At 46.2% G+C, this 18,247-nt stretch overlaps 1 pseudogene; it reads right to left on the minus strand.

The window, feature by feature from the left end:
* Positions 1-330: 330 nt before the first annotated feature.
* On the minus strand, positions 331-18,102 carry LOC123458505 (annotated as a pseudogene).
* Positions 18,103-18,247: the final 145 nt, after the last annotated feature.

Raw genomic sequence — 18,247 nt, forward strand, 5'->3', positions numbered from 1 at the left:
CTCTCTCTGTCTCTCTTTCTCTCTCTCTCTCTCACACACACACAAACTCTCCCTCTCTTTCTCTCTCTCTGAAGTAAATAAATATTTTTTTTATTTTGGATTTCTCTTGTACTTAAGGGATATGGTGTAACAATGAAAGTTGTTTTGAAACACTTATAAAAACATGATACAGCCTAGAAAATATATAAGTTAAAAATCCCCCCCCCCAAAAAAAAAAAGACCAAGAGAACAAACAAAAATCATTAATTTCTCTACCATGTAGGACTTCTGAAACTCACCTTCCTAATCTGGAAGGTGTATTTAGTCACAGGAGTAAATAAACAAGTCAGCTACACACTGTTACCTTTATTAAGAGTATCAGACAAAAATTCAGCCATCAACATACAGCCTTACTTCCCATCAAATGTTAATGAAGATGTAATTTTAAACAGGACATTGAAGCAACATGCCAAGAACTAAGTATAATCTTAAATTTTAATTTTACATTTTGACTAACTCCTAAAATCATGGGAACAAGTTGAACTAACTACATAGGGGAGAAGTATGTATTTAAGTCATTTAATTCTTAAAACAAACTGGTTAAAATTAATGAACTTATAACTTTGGCCTATACACAGCATATTTCATATGACCATTATTCTGCAAATGTGTATAAAGAATATTTCAATTTCATAATTGCTTACAATGGTACTTTCAGGATTGACCTATATTAAGTGTCTTGTCAAAAGAGATGGTAGTCAGGTGTGGTGGCAGACGCCTTTAATCACAGAGCTAAAAGGATTGCTGTGAGTTCAAGGGCAGCCTGGGACTACAGAGTGAGTTCCAGGTCAGCGGGGCTAAAGACCCTACCTCGGAAAAACCATAGACGGAGAGAGAAATGGTAAATTACAAATATAAGGTATCTTACAACATTAAAAACTTTAAGAAAACCAAAAGACAATCTCTATTTTTAAAAAATCAGCATTTGAAACAATGTAAGTTTATATGTGACTTCAACAAGGAATACATTTATACATGATCATCCACTTGGTGAAGCTGATAAAAATGATAAACTCAAAGCCAAAAGGTTAATTTTTATTTTTTTCTTTTAGCAACTTTCGATGCATTTTTTGGTTTTCGCTCCCAGAGAGCATTTTTCACAAATTGTGCAGCAGCGCCTCTGTCCAGCTTGGCAGCCTTCCTTTTGTCCGTTATCTCTTTCACTTTGTTCATGTACACTCTGATCCTTTCCAATTCCTGCTTCACTGGATGTTCCTTAGGATTCACTCCTTGAGTTGCCAAATAAAGCCAACACATTGAATTTAATGTGTACGCAGAAACCAAATCCACCTTTGCTTGTTCAAGTGGATCCAACTTCTGCAGCAGCTCACTTCTGGAAGCAGACATCGTGGTGTTCAGCACGTCGCCCACCGCCCCACGGCGCTCTCAAGCGTGGATAAGCACTCGTGGATTTCCACTGGGTAGTCGCCATTGATCTCCTCACCAGCCATTATGACCAGCTCACTGCCTTCTGCACCGAGCACCGCGGGACGTCGCGCTGCCATCAATATTTTTAAAAAAATAAGCATATGAAATTGCCCTGCCCCCCAACCTACATTGACACTACAATCACCCACAAGCATTAGCAGCATTGGGTAGCTTCACTGTAAGACAGTAGTTTGCAACATGGTCCTTAGCCAGAGCATCAGCATCTGGGAACTTGGGGTACAAAGCCTGAGGCCCCAGCCCTGACTTGCTGAGTCCAGGGTCCTGTGACAGTGTATAACAGGCCTTGTACATGATTTGGAGGCACTGATAGCCATTCTCCTAAGATAATTATTTGTCAATGTATGGTGGACAATGAAGCCTAGCTCCTTTGCTTCCAAGAGGTATTGGACAATACATGTAGTCACAAAGAACCTAGAATCCTATGGTGACCTTGTCACAAGCCACTTCCAGTGGCCCACTAGTGGTTCATTCCATGCAGGCATGATAAGAAATCTGGAGAAACAGAGTGATTAACTATCTGTTAGAGTCGAAATTGAGGGCCTGGTACTAAGGAGGGTGGGAATGTAGGCCCAAGGATAACTGTGGCCTGAGACAGGGACATATGTTATCCAGTATATTCCTGCATCCTGCTTGGGCATCACAGTTACTCAAGGCCACCACAGTGCCTTTCCAGGATCTTCCAAATACTACAGCCAGTGTTGCGGCCACCTCCGTTTCTCAGCTCTCACAGGTACAAGGACAGAAAAGAATTGGCTCTCCTCTGCACCCAGACATGTCCCCTAACCTTTAACAGTTGGGTCTCAGTGTGACCTCTCAATAAAGTCTGGAAGGAACAAGCTCTTGGGGATAATTTGTCAAGCCAGCAATCAATCACAGGGCACAGAGCCCTTCCTGTCTTCTGTAGATAGTGGCTTACATCTCAGCATGGAATTTGTTTACCCTTATCTTAGCACACAAGAACAAATTGCTCAGCCTTGTTATAAATCCAGTGGCTGTGTCTGGGGGCCAGTTTCCATGTAAATCTCCCGCAAGCCCTGCTTTGCTGGCTGTTCACCGTGGTTTGCGACCTCTCCCTGGCTCCCGGCTCCCAAATATCAATCTCACTACACAACACCCTGGCATTCATGCACAGAGTCAATGACAGCCAGGGTAAGTCAGCCGTAGCCGCCTCCGCTGCTGTAGAAACCCCTCCATCAGGGGTATGTCTTCCCTGCAGCCCCAACCATACAGGTTCCACCACTGGAAAGGCCCAGCTGGCCAGGATGGTTCCACTCCAAAGGCCTTGGAAAGCAGACATAGGCCCTCGTAAGGTCTTGCAGACTCACTCTTTCAGAGCAGATGCTCTCTAGTTCAAGGGACTTGTGCAAGTGGGTTGTAAGCGACAGGCATCGTTAATCCCATTGTCAAGTGATGACTTCCAGGCACGGAAACAAGAAACCTGTCAAGCTAACAACTTAACCATCAAAGCCAAAACCCTCAGACTGGGCGCCTAGATAGTAAACACCACAAGCCTGCCCTATGGAGCTGAAAAGCATCCAAAACATCCATTGATCAGCATACAGCCTGTTCTGTGTGCCGTGCGTGTGAGGCGTCTCATTTGGCTTGAAGCCTCCAGGTGCTTTCCTGGGTAGACGCACCATAGTCCAGAGCAATGAATGCTGGAAAATGAGACTAAAGCAGGAAAGGTCAAAGGATTGACCGGAGACCAGAGAGAAACAAGAGAAAGCTCGGGATCAAAACAGGTTGCATGTGCTCGTAACCAGTGCCTTTCAAGCGTTGTGTGTGCACGTGCGCACACACATAACTCACAACTCACAATCACCTGGAGATCTCGCTCAATGCAGCTCTTTCTGGAGTTCGGAGCCGTCTGCACTGTCAGGAACTCTCCAGCTGAGGGCCATGTGGCTAGTTGGAGGAAGTAGGAGAAAGTCCCAGCTTCTCGGGGCTCCACCTCCCGTGGGTGGGCAGAGGCACAGCCTACCAGGTATGGCACTCTCTTCGTGGCGACTCAAAGGAAACGGCGTCGTTGGACAAATGTGTCGGGTTCTGTAGTAATCACCGCAACAAGCACAGCACTGGAGCAGCCACACGCATGAGGAAAGCGGCCTGCAAGGGACACGTTCACGTCCCGGGTTCCTGGGCTCCGTCAGCATCTTTGGCAGCAAGCTCCTGACCCTCTGATGGGCACTAGGAAAGCAAGGGGCCCAGCCGCTGTCAACAAAAGTGACAGATTTCCTTCTCAACTCTAAACAGGCAGGCCCTGGTTCCTCCCAAAAGTCTGTAGTAGCAGTTAATTTTTTTCTGAAGTGATCCAGTGATGATGCTCTTTCTTTTTTATTCACAGCTTCTATAATGACAGACAATAAACCATGATAGTTCCCTCTCCTCCTCCATTTTCCCCTCACAACTCTACTCTCCATCACATCCCCTCCTTCTGTTAGTCTCTCTTTTATTTTGATATCATCGTCTATATCTATCTATCTATCTATCTATCTATCTATCTATCTATCTAATTTTTATTTATTTATTTGACAGACAGAAAGAGGGAAAGAGAGAATGGGTGCACCAAGGCCTCCAGCCACTGCAAACAAACGCCAGACACATGCACCACCTTGTGCATCTGGCTTACATGGGTCCTGGGGAATAGAACCTGGGTCCTTTGGCTGTTCAGGCAAGTGCCTTAACCACTAGGCCATCCCTCTAGCCTTCATCGTCTCTCTCTTTTTTTTTGAGGTAGAATCTCACTCTAGTCCAGGCTGACCTGGAATTCATCATGCAGTCTCAGGGAGGCCTCAAACTCACAGCAATCCTCCTACCTCTGCCTCCCGAGTGCTGGGATTAAAGGTGTGCGCCACCACGCCCAGCTCCTCGTCACCTTTTTAAAAATCCTAACAGATAGGCAGGGTAATGCCCTCCAAAAGCTCTGAAAGATGACTGGTTGTGAAGTCAAACCATAGTTATTTTTACTGTACTCCAGAATCTCAGGCAGGTGTGTGAATTATCAGTTTAGAAAGATTTTCAACAAGAAAGGATGCAATTAAGCAAGTTTTACTTAACCTCTGGTTAAACAGAAATCTAGTTAAGTAGAGACCAGGCGGGTGGGGGCGGGAGAGGGGTATTGCAAATTAATCAGTTATGTACTGCTGGTAATTAAATCATTTACATAATGACTGAAGAATCTGGAGCCCAAGGGCTTGTGGACAAAGGCAGGAAGCAGCTACCAAGGGTGAAATAAACAGTGGATCCAGTCCCCGGGGCAGTTTACACAGGAGCCTCTAAATCATTTCATTGGAAGGATTGACCTGATGGGAAAGGGATCGTTTTTGTCCTTCCCAAACTGGCAGACTATGCTCAGGTTGGTGCCTACAGGGATGCAGTGTTTCTGAACCGAATGCTGAAGTCTAATTTATTTATCTGTGTTGGCATGCCCCTAGAGCGCTAATGATTTTTATCTTCCTGTGCTAATTAATTCGTTTGTCAAGTTAGTCAGGCTCTCCAGGTTACCCCACTCTGTCCCACAGCTGCTATTCGGAAAGGTCAGGCTCCGTTTCCCAATGGGGTCATCTCCTCTCAGTCTGTTTCTGGAATCCGTATGAATATGCTGAACTCTAACCCAGCTGAAGCTTTTGTCTAGCAATTCGGGGTGGAGCACGCCTCCCCTTAGAGGAAAAGGAAGGGGAATAAGAAAGGCTTCCTCAGTGGTGACACTGGCCTGCCAAGCAGCTCCTTCCTGTTGCCTGTGACAATGGTAGGATCCTAGCACTGGCTGCAGTGGGAAGGCGCCATGCGCAGTGAGCTCGGATCAAACCTGACTGCGTCCACATGCTGTTGGGGAGTTGAGTTACCAGATCTCTGGGATGTCGAAGTAGTCAGGATTCTCCACAGAGGCCCCACTAAGAAGAAATGACAGATAGGTGACAGATGGGTAATTAATTAGGGGAATGGGCTCACGAGACTCTGGGATGCCGGTATCATGTCCTGGTCCTCCCCCAAAGCCTCAGAATCTGTGACGTTGATATAATTCAGCCTGAGGCCAGAGGCCCAAGGGACCCAGTGGTGTCCAGGAGACCTGTAGTTCTGATGTCTAATGTCAGAGAATGTGTCCAAGTGCAAACACGTCTTCTTTGGAAACACAGACACACACAAAAGCAGTTTTTTTAATTTTAATTTTAATTTTTTTTGTTTTTGTTTTTGTTTTTGAAGGTAATATCTCACTCTATCCCAGGCTGACCTGGAATAATTTACTATGTAGTCTCAGGGTTGCCTCAAACTCATAGTGATCCCCCAGTGCTGGGATTAAAGGCATATGCCACGGTGCCCGACCCAAAGTAAATTTATTTTCTATTTTTTATTTTGTTAGATATTCCTTAATCTAGCCACAGTGGCACCTGAAGTTAGCCATCACAGGTGTCATGACTTTTCTGGCCATTCACTTTCCCCAGCAACAAGGTGGGCATTAGTAAAGTAAAACGTCTGACCTGTGAGGCTGGAGGGAGGGCTAACCAGATAAAATAGCTTCAGGCACAAGTAAGTCCTGCTGTGGCCACAGAGGGAAGGCATCTTTTTTTTTTTTTTTTTTTTTGCTGGGTCATAGTTATGAATAGAATGGGATCAGCTACTCAGATTTGCAAAAACTACATAGATACCATTTTGTTAGTTATACTTTGGAATCCATGTCTAAATATTCCTGGTCTGGCATCCCTGACTGCTTTCATTCTCTGTAAACCAAGAGCTTAATCCCGTGCGTTCACTGATCATCACTTCAAGTCGCTGACTGAACACCAAGGGCCAGTCAGTGGGAGGAGGAAGTGAGCTCCTGCAGGGCACGGTGGGGCTTTGGTTCTCCTTACACGGCAGTTTATTATTAATAGAGTTAAGTAAGGCGTGACATCAAGTAGGCTCAGCTCCTTCACGTGGGTGACCGAGCCGGGCGGGCCGCGCCCTACCCCGCGGGCCCTTCCCTTCAATCAAAGGCGAGCTCTGGCCGCTGCAGCGAGAAGCCTGCGCCCTCCTCCCCCACCCGGCTCCCAGGACAAGCGCTTCAGCTTCGTCTTTCATGATTTTCTTCTTCTGGTTAAGTGCTAATTGTTCTCCTCCTTCTCTTCTTCCTTCTCTCATTCTTCACTTTCAGCTTTCTCCTGGGTCCACGAAACACTTCAGTTTTACAAACCTCAACAACGTATAAAATTCGAAATTATTTTCTGAAAGTGCTATGCTCTTACCCCACTCTCGTCCAAAATCGCCTCTCACGCCGCGGCGCATGGTAGCGCACGCCTTTAATCCCAGCACTCAGGAGGCTGGGGTAGGAGGATTGCCGAGAGTTCGAGGCCATCCTGAGGGTACATAGTGAATTCCAGGTCAGCCAGAGCTACCCTACCTCAGAAAAACAAACAAAGATAAATAAAGCAAAAGCAAGCCTCTCAGGCTCTCCCAAAGACAGATCCACTTACTCGGCGCAAGCTTGTCAGGCATGTGTTGGGCAGAGGTCAGGACACTGGACAATGAGGCTCAAGGGTGCTCTATCAAAGACAGGCTCCTAAATAGGCAAGTGCTCTATCATTAAGCTATGCCCCTGGGTCTACACTAGATTCCTAGAGACCAGTAATAAAAAAGTAAAATCACTCTTGAGATAAGTGAGATATAGGACATAAACAAAGGCTGGGGAGCAGTGTGATAAGAAGCTGGCTGGCAAAGCCCCTTAGGGTCTTGAGGCAGACAGAATGCAAAGCATCCACCTTTGGGGTGAAAGAAAGGTAAGCATTCCAGGTCCTGAAAACTGCTGCATCAAATCAGGAGGGAAGCAACCTCGAGCTTGCTGTCCACGGGAAACCAGGACCTGGATGCACTGGACAAGTGGGAAGGCAGCAGGGGATGAGGCTGGAAGGATACTGAAGGACCAGACTCAGCCATGGAAAAGGGGCTGCAGAGGTGCCTGCCCACCACTCACGCATGATCCAGAGGAACATGCAGTACGAGGACAGAGGACCTCAGCTATGTGGATCGCGTCTGAGCCAGGAGAGTGGTCCAAGGTCATGCTAACTCCATGGCACTGCCTGGTATCTGACTCTGGGATCTGCATAGCTGTGTGACTGTGTACAAGGCACTTGTATTTCTTTTGTCCCGATTGCCCCATTTGTAAGACTTCGATAATGACAACAATGCCTGCTTCCCCGGGCAAGGACTAGATGAGTGAATGCACGCAAGGCTCTCAACGTGCTGGATAGTGCAACACTTGAGAAAATATTCGCCGCCAATACTTATCGTCACCTGTGTGAATTCTCCATTGTTGTGAAGCACGATCCTCAATTCCATAGGCTCAAAATCCCACCTCTGTTGACCGCTGAGGTGGTGCACATTGCCCCAGCCCACACAGTCCGGCATGCCTCAGACATCTAGCTTATTGATGGGCCAAAAGGAAGGAAGAAAGGAAGGGAGAGAGGGAAGAAAGTGATGATAGTGCTCATCCGTATTCTCTCTGAGTGAGTCTGTGTGTGAAGCCAAGTGCCATTTTAAATGTTGTTTCGTCAACAGGGACTAGAACATTCTCAATAATGCTAATGGTGAGCATCCTGGTGTAGTGACAGTTAGCTCTGTTTAGCTCCACTCCACGAGGAAACTCTCCTCACGGATCCAACTCTCAAAGTGGTACAGGAGTCTGTCTGCTTCATTCAGTAGCTACTGAAAACACATACCTCCCGAGGCTGCTTCCCTGCTGGGCCTCCCATGCAAGGGGCCTGTGTCTGGGGAGAGTCATTCCTTAGGTATCATTGTAGGCTGAATGTCTACATCCTTCCAAAATCTGTATACCTAAATTATTGCCCATCTTATGATATTATAGTAGTGGAGGGGGCCTATGGGAAGTGATTAGGTGGAGATCTCGTGTATGGTATTTACTGCTCTTGTACAACCAGAAGATGGTAGTCTTCAACCCTGAAGGTACTCCTCACCAGAACCCCAGCCATGCTGGGACCCCATCGTAGAGCTCCGTCTCCAGAACTGTGAGAGGAAAACTTCTGAACCTACAGACCACTCGCTTCCTTATACTTTGTAAAAGCACCTAACTGACTAAGGACAGATATCTTAGCACCATTGAGACTCGTGGGTGAATTCCATATATCTCTGATAGGAATGACAAGGTCCCTGCACTTTTCCCTGTAAGAGTTGAAGTAGTAATGTACTTGAAGACAGAAGCTACAGTGAAAACATCCAGAGGCGTGTGGTCCAAGCGGGTCACACAGGCAAGTACCACACAAGGAATTGAAATTTTTAAGCACTTACCTTATAAAAGTTAAAAAGAAACAGGTGATGTTGACTTTAATAATATTTTCCCTTGGTTGTATGTGAATGTATGTTCTCTGTAGCCAGAGGCAGTCTTCAAAATATTTTGTTTTCTTATTTGCAGTCAGAGAGTGACAGAGAAGTGAGACAGACTGATAGAGAATGGGTGTTCCAGGCTTCTAGCCGCTGCAGACGAATTTCAGATGCATGCACCACTTTGTGTATCTGGCTTTACATGGGTACAAGAGAACCTAACCCCGGTTGTTAGGCTTTGTAGATAAGTGCCTGACCACTGAGCAATCTCTCTAGCTCCAAGCCTGAAGTATTTTTTATTAAGCTTGCAACTGAAGTCTCCAACAGCCTGCTGGAGGAGGGGTCACTGGGGGACAGATCTTTTAGTCCATCCCTAAGCTGTGTAGAGAGCCAGTTTGAGCCCCAGCCGTCCGTGTCTGCTGGATGCTTGGTGGTGCCTCTCTGCTGTGATCTATGGAAGTGAGGCAGCTTCTTCTGCCAGGATGAAGTTTCCCTTGAAATCTGAAAGCCTGAAATAAGCCATTTCCCTCTCATAAGCTGCTTCTGGTCAGATGTTTGTCATAGCAACAGAAGGTAGTTGCAACAATTCCACATCACCTAAAGAACTACAAAGTGCCATCATTTCAATGTGTAGCCAATGCAGAAGAGTTACCTAAGGTGTTAGTTTTTCTACTAAGTCTTGGAATCCACTGGGCGCTGTGCCTTTAGCATACATTTCAATTCTCGTATCCATACCTGACTAGTGTTTCCCGTGCAAGTCACCACAGGGCTCTATTTCTTGGTCAACCTCAGCCCAATCCCATAACCCATCAGAAAAACAACTTCCTACATCACGGTGCCTGCCACATGACAGGTGTTTAATAAATTTGAGAATTAATATCCTCACTGTCAATTGAGAATAATTTTATACTGTTAAGACTTGTGCACATTGTAGAAATTGTCCATAAAAGTCCTTTTTGTTATTCAACTGCAATTTATTGCACCTAGCATTTGCCAAGCACTGTCCTAGAAACAAGGACCCTTGAGTTTCCAGTCCTTATATTTTGGGAGAAATGACAAATAAAACTAAATAACTACCCTTTATAAAACATTGAAAAGGAATAAGAAAGTGGAATAAATGATGGATAGCAGAACAAAAAGGGGCTCCATTAGTTATAACAAAATACTTGAGACTGGTTGCTTATTTTAAAAAGAGGGTTGACTCAGCCTGAGACCACAGTGCCAGGTTCTGCTTGGCTCATGCCTCAGGATGGCTGTTATAGCAATACTGAATGGCAGCCAGTTCAAGAGAAATAACATGGTGAGACAGGTTGCCAGGCAGCAATTTTGGGGTCAGGCTCACTCTTTTACAACTCTCTTGGGAACTAACTCAGATCCCAGGATTAGTTTATTTATTATTTCTTTTTTCTATTGGAAATGCCACCTATGGCTAGACACCTCCCACTTGCCCTTACATTTTACAGATGCCAACACCCTACTTCCACCACTATGAGGACCAGGTCTCCTCTGCAGAAGTCCTTGGGGGGAAAACATTTTCAAGGCATTGCAAGGCATCCGGGGCTTGGACTAGAGGACATTTGGAATTTTTAACTATTGTCAGGGAAGGCTTATCAAGCTTTAAGGCTTAAAAGAGGGCTGTCAGGGGCTGGAGAGATGGCTTAGCAGTTAAACCACTTGCCTCAAAAGCCCAAGGACCCAGGTTCTATTCCCTAGTACCCACATAAAGTCAGGTGCACAAAATGGCACATGTATCTGGACTTTGTGTACAGTTGCTAGAGGCCATGGCACTCCCATTCTTACTCTCTCTTTCTGCGCTCTCTCTCTCTCATACACACACACACACACACACACACACGCAAAATTGTATATATATATATATGTATGTATGTATATGTATATGTATATGTATATATATAAATTTTTTTCTAAGAGGGCTTTCTGAGAGGTGATGGAGAAGCAGGCAGGGACTATTGTAGGAACTCTGGCCTTCTCCAGGGGCCTGAGGAGTTGTGGGAGACTTTTGATCAAAGGCTCAATAATAACTGGCTCACAGTCATTCAAGATCCCCAGGGCTGCTGTGTTTTGGGGAGTGGACTGTCGTGAAGTAACTGGTCTGTAGGCATAGCAGTTTAGGGAAAGCCAACCAGATTGCGGATCCCTCCTGCGGCTCACAGAGCGTCATGTTGAGCCACTCCTGCCTCCCTCTGTGTCACAGACCCTCTCCCCCAGAAGCCTGCAGGATAGCCAGGGCAAGCGAAGGAAGTGGGGTGTGTGTTGCTGAAGCCTCTCTCATTATTGACTGCCTTGTCTCCTCTCAGAAAAATCTCATCCACCCTTTCTCACACAAGAAGTGCAGAATCAGTCTTAGAATTTAGACTTTAAAAAAAAAATCCCCACATTTGGATTTGCAGATAAGCCAATATTTGGATCTGTAGGGCTATAATTTAAGCCAGTCTCTCCCATGGAACCGTCTGGTGAAATGCATCTTTCATGAGTTTCCTGCAGGAGCCTGGCTACAAGCTCAGACTCCTGAGCACAAATCAAACGGGAGAGCACCATCAACAAAGGAATGCAGGCCTCCCCCAAGCGAAGCGCCAAGCCCGCTGGAGGGTAGGGCTGCTGGGTGTCTTCCACCCACGCACCTCCTCCAGGAGAGGATGAAAAGCTCCCTCGGAGGCAGCAGGATGAGGCATGTGCAGCAGGCGACCTGAGGTCGGGCACAGCCCCAGGCCCCTCCCATTGCCCCGGCCCGTCACCAGCAGACTAGCTCTGCCCATCCCGCTGGAGAAAGGCTGTCTGCTGTACTGAGGACAAACAAAACAGAAACCCAGCAAAAAGCATGTCACTTGGCAGCCTCTGTACCTCTCTGTGATCTGAAGTTAATGTCAACATGTAACCCTCTTTGGCTGAGTTTATAGCCAAAGGCATAAGCAGCCGAGACAGCTGAAGACGACAGCTCTCAAAGGTGATACAGGAAGGAGTCCTGCCATCTCAGAGAGACTGATTGAAAAACAAAACAAAACAAAACACCCAGAATGCCTGACCAAAGCAGGCTGCACCACTTACGATCTCTTTGGTTGGACGGCTCTGTCCTCTGCCTAAGCCCCCCTCAGCCCTAGGCTCGGGCGTGGCAGCAAACAGGACAGGAAGCACCCAGGTGGAATGACTCTCGTCCCCACTGCCCCATGCCAGGGAGATTTCAGACAAGTTCCAGGAAAACCAGGATAAACTGGTCACTCAGAACTGCTGGTTTCTAGCCAAGCAAATACATCCACATGCTGGGGATGCCCAGGCGGTTTGGCACAATGGGAAAAAATGCGTACTGGGAGGCAGCCAGATTCCAATTTGAATCTGGCCTCGCCCCTGCTTGTGGGCAGACTTCGAACTTCCTTCCCTTGGACTGGGATGGTTATCAGGGACATGATTTCAGGGCTATGTTGGGATTGAGTCAGCTGGTGCTCATGAGAGGCATCTTTCCACCCCTTATGCAAAGTTACCATCTGAATTTTACATGGGGCATGACTAGTGCCTGCCATGGGCATGTCATTACCTTAGGAATTATATAATCCTTCCAGATCCAGGGCCTCCCCTAAGGACCTATAGTGAGCAGAAAATCACTAGCCCCACCTGAGAGGCTGGGAAAAGAGACCCACCGGCATGGAGAAGAGACAGCACTAAGACCAAGCCCTTGGAAACTCAAGGGCAGTTGAGCTCTGGCTCCAAGCTGTTGTTCCCCCTCCCCCAACTCCACCCAGGGAAGAACAGGTATAGGTCAGATTAGAAGTTTCCTGATAAAAAGCAGGTGTGGAGGAACCTGTTTTTCAGCAAAGGCTGCTGAATTTCAGCAAATGTCATGAGCCTGAGGCCCAGCCTGGGGACAGACCAAATTCCAGATTGCCTAATGGCTTTTTAATTCGGAGATTCCCATGACCCTGGTGTGTACATTCTTAGAGCCAGCCACGTCATTCAACTCAAGAGCTCACCCCACATGCCAGGGTCAGAGTTCAGGCTTCGTCAGGTTGGAAAGGTCTGTTCTCCATCCATCCCTAACGGTCGGGACAGGCACACTGCAGAAGTGACCTGGGGCATTCAACATAACTTGTTTGCATTTAACTCCAAAAGTGACATTTCTTTTCTTTCTTTCTTTCTTTTTTTTTTGGTTTTTCAAGGTAGGGTCTCACTCTAGCCCAGGCTGACCTGGAATTCACTATGGATCTCAGGGTGGCCTCGAACTCACAGCAATCCTCCTACCTCTGCCTCCCGAGTGCTGGGATTAAAGGCGTGTGCCACCATGCCCGACCAAAAGTGACATTTCTTGACAGCTACTGTTCGGGAGCTACAGTCTTTGCTTCCCAGGGAGGAGGTCTGCTTCTTGTCACCATACCTGGCAACAAGGTTCAGACTTAAATAGCCTTTTTTTTTATTATTATTATTTTATTTTGAGTTCATTTATTAGTGGGTCAATGGTTACAAAATGCTATTTTTTTCTCAATTTTTGTTAACATTTTCCGTGATTATAAAACATATCCCATGGTAATACGCCCCCCCACTTTCCCCTTTGAAACTCCATTCTCCATCATATCCCCTCCCCATCTCAATCAGTCGCTCTTTTATTTTGATGTCAGACTTAAATTCTATTGCTCTGTGCCAACTGCTTTCTTGTCTGCTCCTAGGACCACTTTCTGCGGGATTGTGGTAGCTACTGAAGCAGGAAGCCTTACACTCCAGGCTTCCCCCACTCTACCTGCATCTCCCAGCAGGGCTCCTGCCCCTGTGTGCTCTAGCCAGTCAGCTGGTTTCCTCTTCCCAACCGCTTCCCACCTTTCTTTCACCAACACCAGCCCTGATAGTCATTCAAGTCTCAGCTCAAATTCCCTTTGGCAGTCTTGTCCGAAGTAGGTCACCTCCTCCCACTCCCTTCTAGCCCCAGAACCTCATTTTACTGCCTTTTAGGACCTTATTCTCTCTCAGAGATACTTATTTATTCATTTGCTTATAAATCACACCCTCCTCCCTTCAGCATGTAAATATGGTAAGAACTGGTGTCTGCTCTGTCCATGGCTGCATCCCCAGAACCAAGGAAAACCAGACACTCCATAGGTGTTAAATATTGTAGAACTTTTGTCTCTATTTAAAACCAAGTGGCTGAAAAAGCATGGGCAGGAAGTGAAGGAGACCTGTGTGACCCTCCCTCTCTCTCAGCTGGGAGAAGCTGTGGACTCTTTAAATCTTATTAATATCCTTTATAAAGCTTATTGTACTTGATAAAAGTATATGACTGACATTTTTTAAAAAAGAATTTTTATTTTTGATTTATTTAGAGAGAGGGAGGCAGATAGAGAGAGGAGAGAGAGAATGGGCACACCAGGGCCTCCAGCCTCTGCAAACGAACTCCAGATGCTTGTGCCACCTTGTACATCTGGCTTACGAGGGTACTGGGCAATTGAACCAGGGTCCTTAAGCTTTGCAGGCAAATGCCTGAAAAGCTAAGTCATCTCTCCAGCCCAATTATTAATATACTTTATTAAATAATCGAGATCTTGGGCTGGAGAGATGGCTTAGAGGTTAAGCGTGTGCCTGTGAAGCCTAAGGACCCCAGTTTGGTTCAAGGCTTGATTCTCCAGTACCCGTGTAAGCCAGATGCACAAGGGGGCGATGTATCTGGAGTTCATTTGCAGGAGATGGAGGCCCTGATATGCCCACTCTCTCTCTCTTTCTTTCTTTTTCTCTCTCTCTCTCTCCTTCTCTCTGTCGCTCTCAAATAAATAAATAAATAAAAATAAACAAACTCTCTATCCTTCTCAAATAAATAAAATTTTAAAAATAGTATCATTTATTAAAAAAAGAGAGAATCGAGATCTCCTTCAGCAGTAGTTACCACTGATTTTACAGCTGTGTTAGCACAACAGACCGATATCCCAGTGACAGGCCTTTCTCTCTTATCTTTGTGCCCATAACTTTGAGATTCATTTCACCCTCAGCATCCTCCATTTCCTCCTCTTGAAGGACGTGTCACAGAATCCTAGAGTCCATTTATTTTGTTGTGCCCTCCACTATACTAAACTCTGTGGGGACAAGAACATCTACCACAGCACTTGCTGGACTTGGGGAATGTATGCATAATAAGAGTCTCAGGCATGTAGGATATCTGTTAGAAATGTATTTTGATTGGAATTCTCTCTGAAAGAGAATTTATTTCCAAGGAGGGAGCGTGTGTACTCGAGGGCCTCCTGCAACCTCAAACGAACCCCACCTGTTTACACCATTTTGTGCATCTGGCTTCATGTGGGTACTGGGAAACCCGGTTGTCAGGCTTTTCAAGCAAGTGCCTTTAACCACTGAACCATCTATGCAGCCCAAGAGAACATTTTCATATATAAATTAGACAGACCTATAATCATACCTACTCAGAAGACTAAGGAAGGAGGACCACAGGCTCAAGACCAAGGCCAGTGTAGACAATGTGGTGAGATGATGTCTCAAAACTTGAAAAAGGGTGATGACTAGCTCCTGTAGCTCAGTAGTAGAGCACTTTCCATGTGGTCCCAGCACCAAAATAAACCATAAAAGGCAGATATAGAAGTGCGGAAGTTAGAGAATAACACCAAATCGCTGAATACATGAATCATCAAGTGATAAGAAGTGTAGTATGTTATACACACGAATGTGTATACACATGCACACACACACACACACACATGAAGGCAAAGAAGAGAGACTCCAGGGCCACACAAGCACATTGGGAGACGAGGGGAGCAGCGGGTAGACGAGGCAGCGGCAGAGCCCATCTGTGTGTGGCAGCCACTGCCCAGCTCCAGCTCTCTGCGGCCATTTTGGAAAATGGGCCTGATGGGTTTATATCTTCAGCTATTTCAAGTGAAGCTGGCAATCTGAATTTCTGACAATCTTGAGATAGATTAGATTTTCAAGACATTTTGTAACTTCTGACCAAGTGTTCTAGAGACCAAATGAAGGGTGAGCCCTAGATAGTCATCACTAACAGAAACCACATGGAAGGCTGATCATCAAGAGAGACAGAGAGAAGAGAGACACACAGAGAGAACGGGCACACGCTGTCTCTCTTCGGATGCATGTGCTACTTTGTGCATCTGGCTCTGCAGTGCTGCTAGAGACTCGAACCTCGGCCGTTAGGCTTTGCAGGCAAGCACCTTAACTGCCAAGCCTTCTCTCCTGCCCACACTTTTTAAAAATACATTTTTATTTTTTAAAGGTTCTATCATATATATATTCCCCTCACCTCTATTCCACTGAGTGCCCTCCTCAGTGGGGTTACTGTTATTCTGTGGGGTCATTAAGTCCTTGGTCTCTATGGGAGGGGCATGACTCAGAATATTCTCTACCCACTCTGTGGCTCAGTCTTTCTGAAAATAGTAGTGTTTTCTCTGTCGCCTCTGGATTTCTGCTTTGGTGAGTTTTCAGTAACCAGTGTCACCATCTTCCCAGAACTTGTCAGCAAGTAGTGAGAACATTACTCAAAACACTGGTCTTTTAAAAAAATATATTTTTGTGATTTATTTATTTATTTGTTTATGAGTGAGAGTATACGGGTGCACCGGGGCCTCTTGCCTCTGAAGACAAACCCTAGATACTTGTGCTGCTTTGTGTGGTCTGGCTTTATGCAGGAATCAACCTCCGGCCTGCAGGCTTTGCAAGCAAGCCCATTTTACTGCTGAGCCATCTCCACAGCCTGGAGAGCACTCTTTCTTGAGTCATAGACCATCCCTGAAGAAGTCGTTTTTAATCTATGCAGAGGTTTTTCATCTGACCCTTAAGTATTTATTGGATGACTATTAAGTGTCGCGTATTGGGACGCAGGATGACGCAGGCCTGCTCCCTGGCAGTCACTGCCACTGGGCAGCCGAATCAATGAGGCACCACCGTGAGCCTGAACAGACCTCACCTAGGAACAGGAGGAACAGGCCGCTGAGGCCCACGCTCTTCACCCGTTAAATCTTTGACCTAGCGTGCCCTGCTGTCACCGACCACCATACTACTATGCCCTTCCACTCCTGTGCAATGCCCTGTCTCCAGCCAACCAACCCAGTACCCACCACATCTGACAGTAGCAGAAGTTTCTTTATCTCACGGACATGGAACGACTGGCCACAGTCTAAGTATAATTCTCCATAAAGAGTATCTACCTGCACTCATGCGGTAGTAACAATGGTCCCCAGAACACGTGTTATGCTAAGGCCCAGGGGCCACTCACGCAGCCACATATGCCTGAGGTCAGCCTGCACACGCAGACATTACATTTGCAGCATGCATAGAAGTCTCATTTTGGCCTAACTTAGACTGTGATCTTAGACTTGCTCAAGGACTGACTTCCACCACAGCCCTGACAATATTGATTGTTCTGGCTTAAAGGTACATAAATAGATTGATTTTTTTTCCCTCTCAAACTAAAAAGGACTACAGTAGTGTGAGTATATTCCTGTTTCTACTGGTTGCTATACACATACTGAATAAATAATAGTGTTACTTGGCAAGGTTTAGTCAAAAGACACCGTGATGGAAAACAGGGTTTGCGCCTTGAGCTGCATTCTTAGATCACTATGAACTAACTGGATGCTTCCTAAGTTCGTCCACTGCAAACAGAACTGACAACACCTCGGCACCACCCTTTGTTTTTAGAAAACATGCAAAAATTTGGTATAAGAAATGAACCGGCGCAGGGGTGGGGTGGGGCGGTTAGTGTCCTCTTGCCAAGGAGGTTAATAACAGATAACACGTCACTTCCCTCTCTAAGGCAAGAGGAAGGAGATATATTCACGAGGGGGACTCTGCTAATTTGTTTCCAATTTAAGGACAATTAGGCAATTTTATATTTCCACCCCCATTTCTGCATGCATTCTCTCAATCCTGAGCAACCCTTACCCTCTTCTGGAAACAAAAGTGGTTGTGAAGTTAACTTTGGACTCACCTCAAGAGCATCTAATACAACAAGCACTGGTCCTTCTATACTGTGTCTTTTCAATGAGGTGTTTTTTTTTTCCCCCTAGTACCCCAAGTTTTATCTTATGTTCTGGAAACACTCAGATTTTCGCTGAAGCACTTATTGAACTGTCCAGGCGAAGATTCCTTTCCCACTGGCCTTTAGGTCCAGAATAACGTTTTAGGCAAGAAATGACAGTCTGTCGTGGCCGTTCCTCCCCTTTTGTATAGACACGCCATCAAGGAAGAAGGGGAAAGGGAAAAGAGACGAGGGAGAAACACCAAACTTCTTCCCTCTTGCCCTTGCCTTCCAACTTCTCAGGAAAAAATAAAAATAAAAACTCCAAGGAAGGAGAGGTGAGCTCAGGGCGTCTGCTTCGGCCCGCCGGCGGGCCGATAATTTACCAGCGGGTATTTAACCAGCCACGGAGGGGGCGTGGCCAGGGCGGAGCCCCACGGCCCGGGGGCGGGGCGGGGCGGGGCGGGGCGGGGC

This window comes from Jaculus jaculus, chromosome 2 (assembly GCF_020740685.1).
Source record: "Jaculus jaculus isolate mJacJac1 chromosome 2, mJacJac1.mat.Y.cur, whole genome shotgun sequence".
Classification (NCBI taxonomy): domain Eukaryota; kingdom Metazoa; phylum Chordata; class Mammalia; order Rodentia; family Dipodidae; genus Jaculus; species Jaculus jaculus.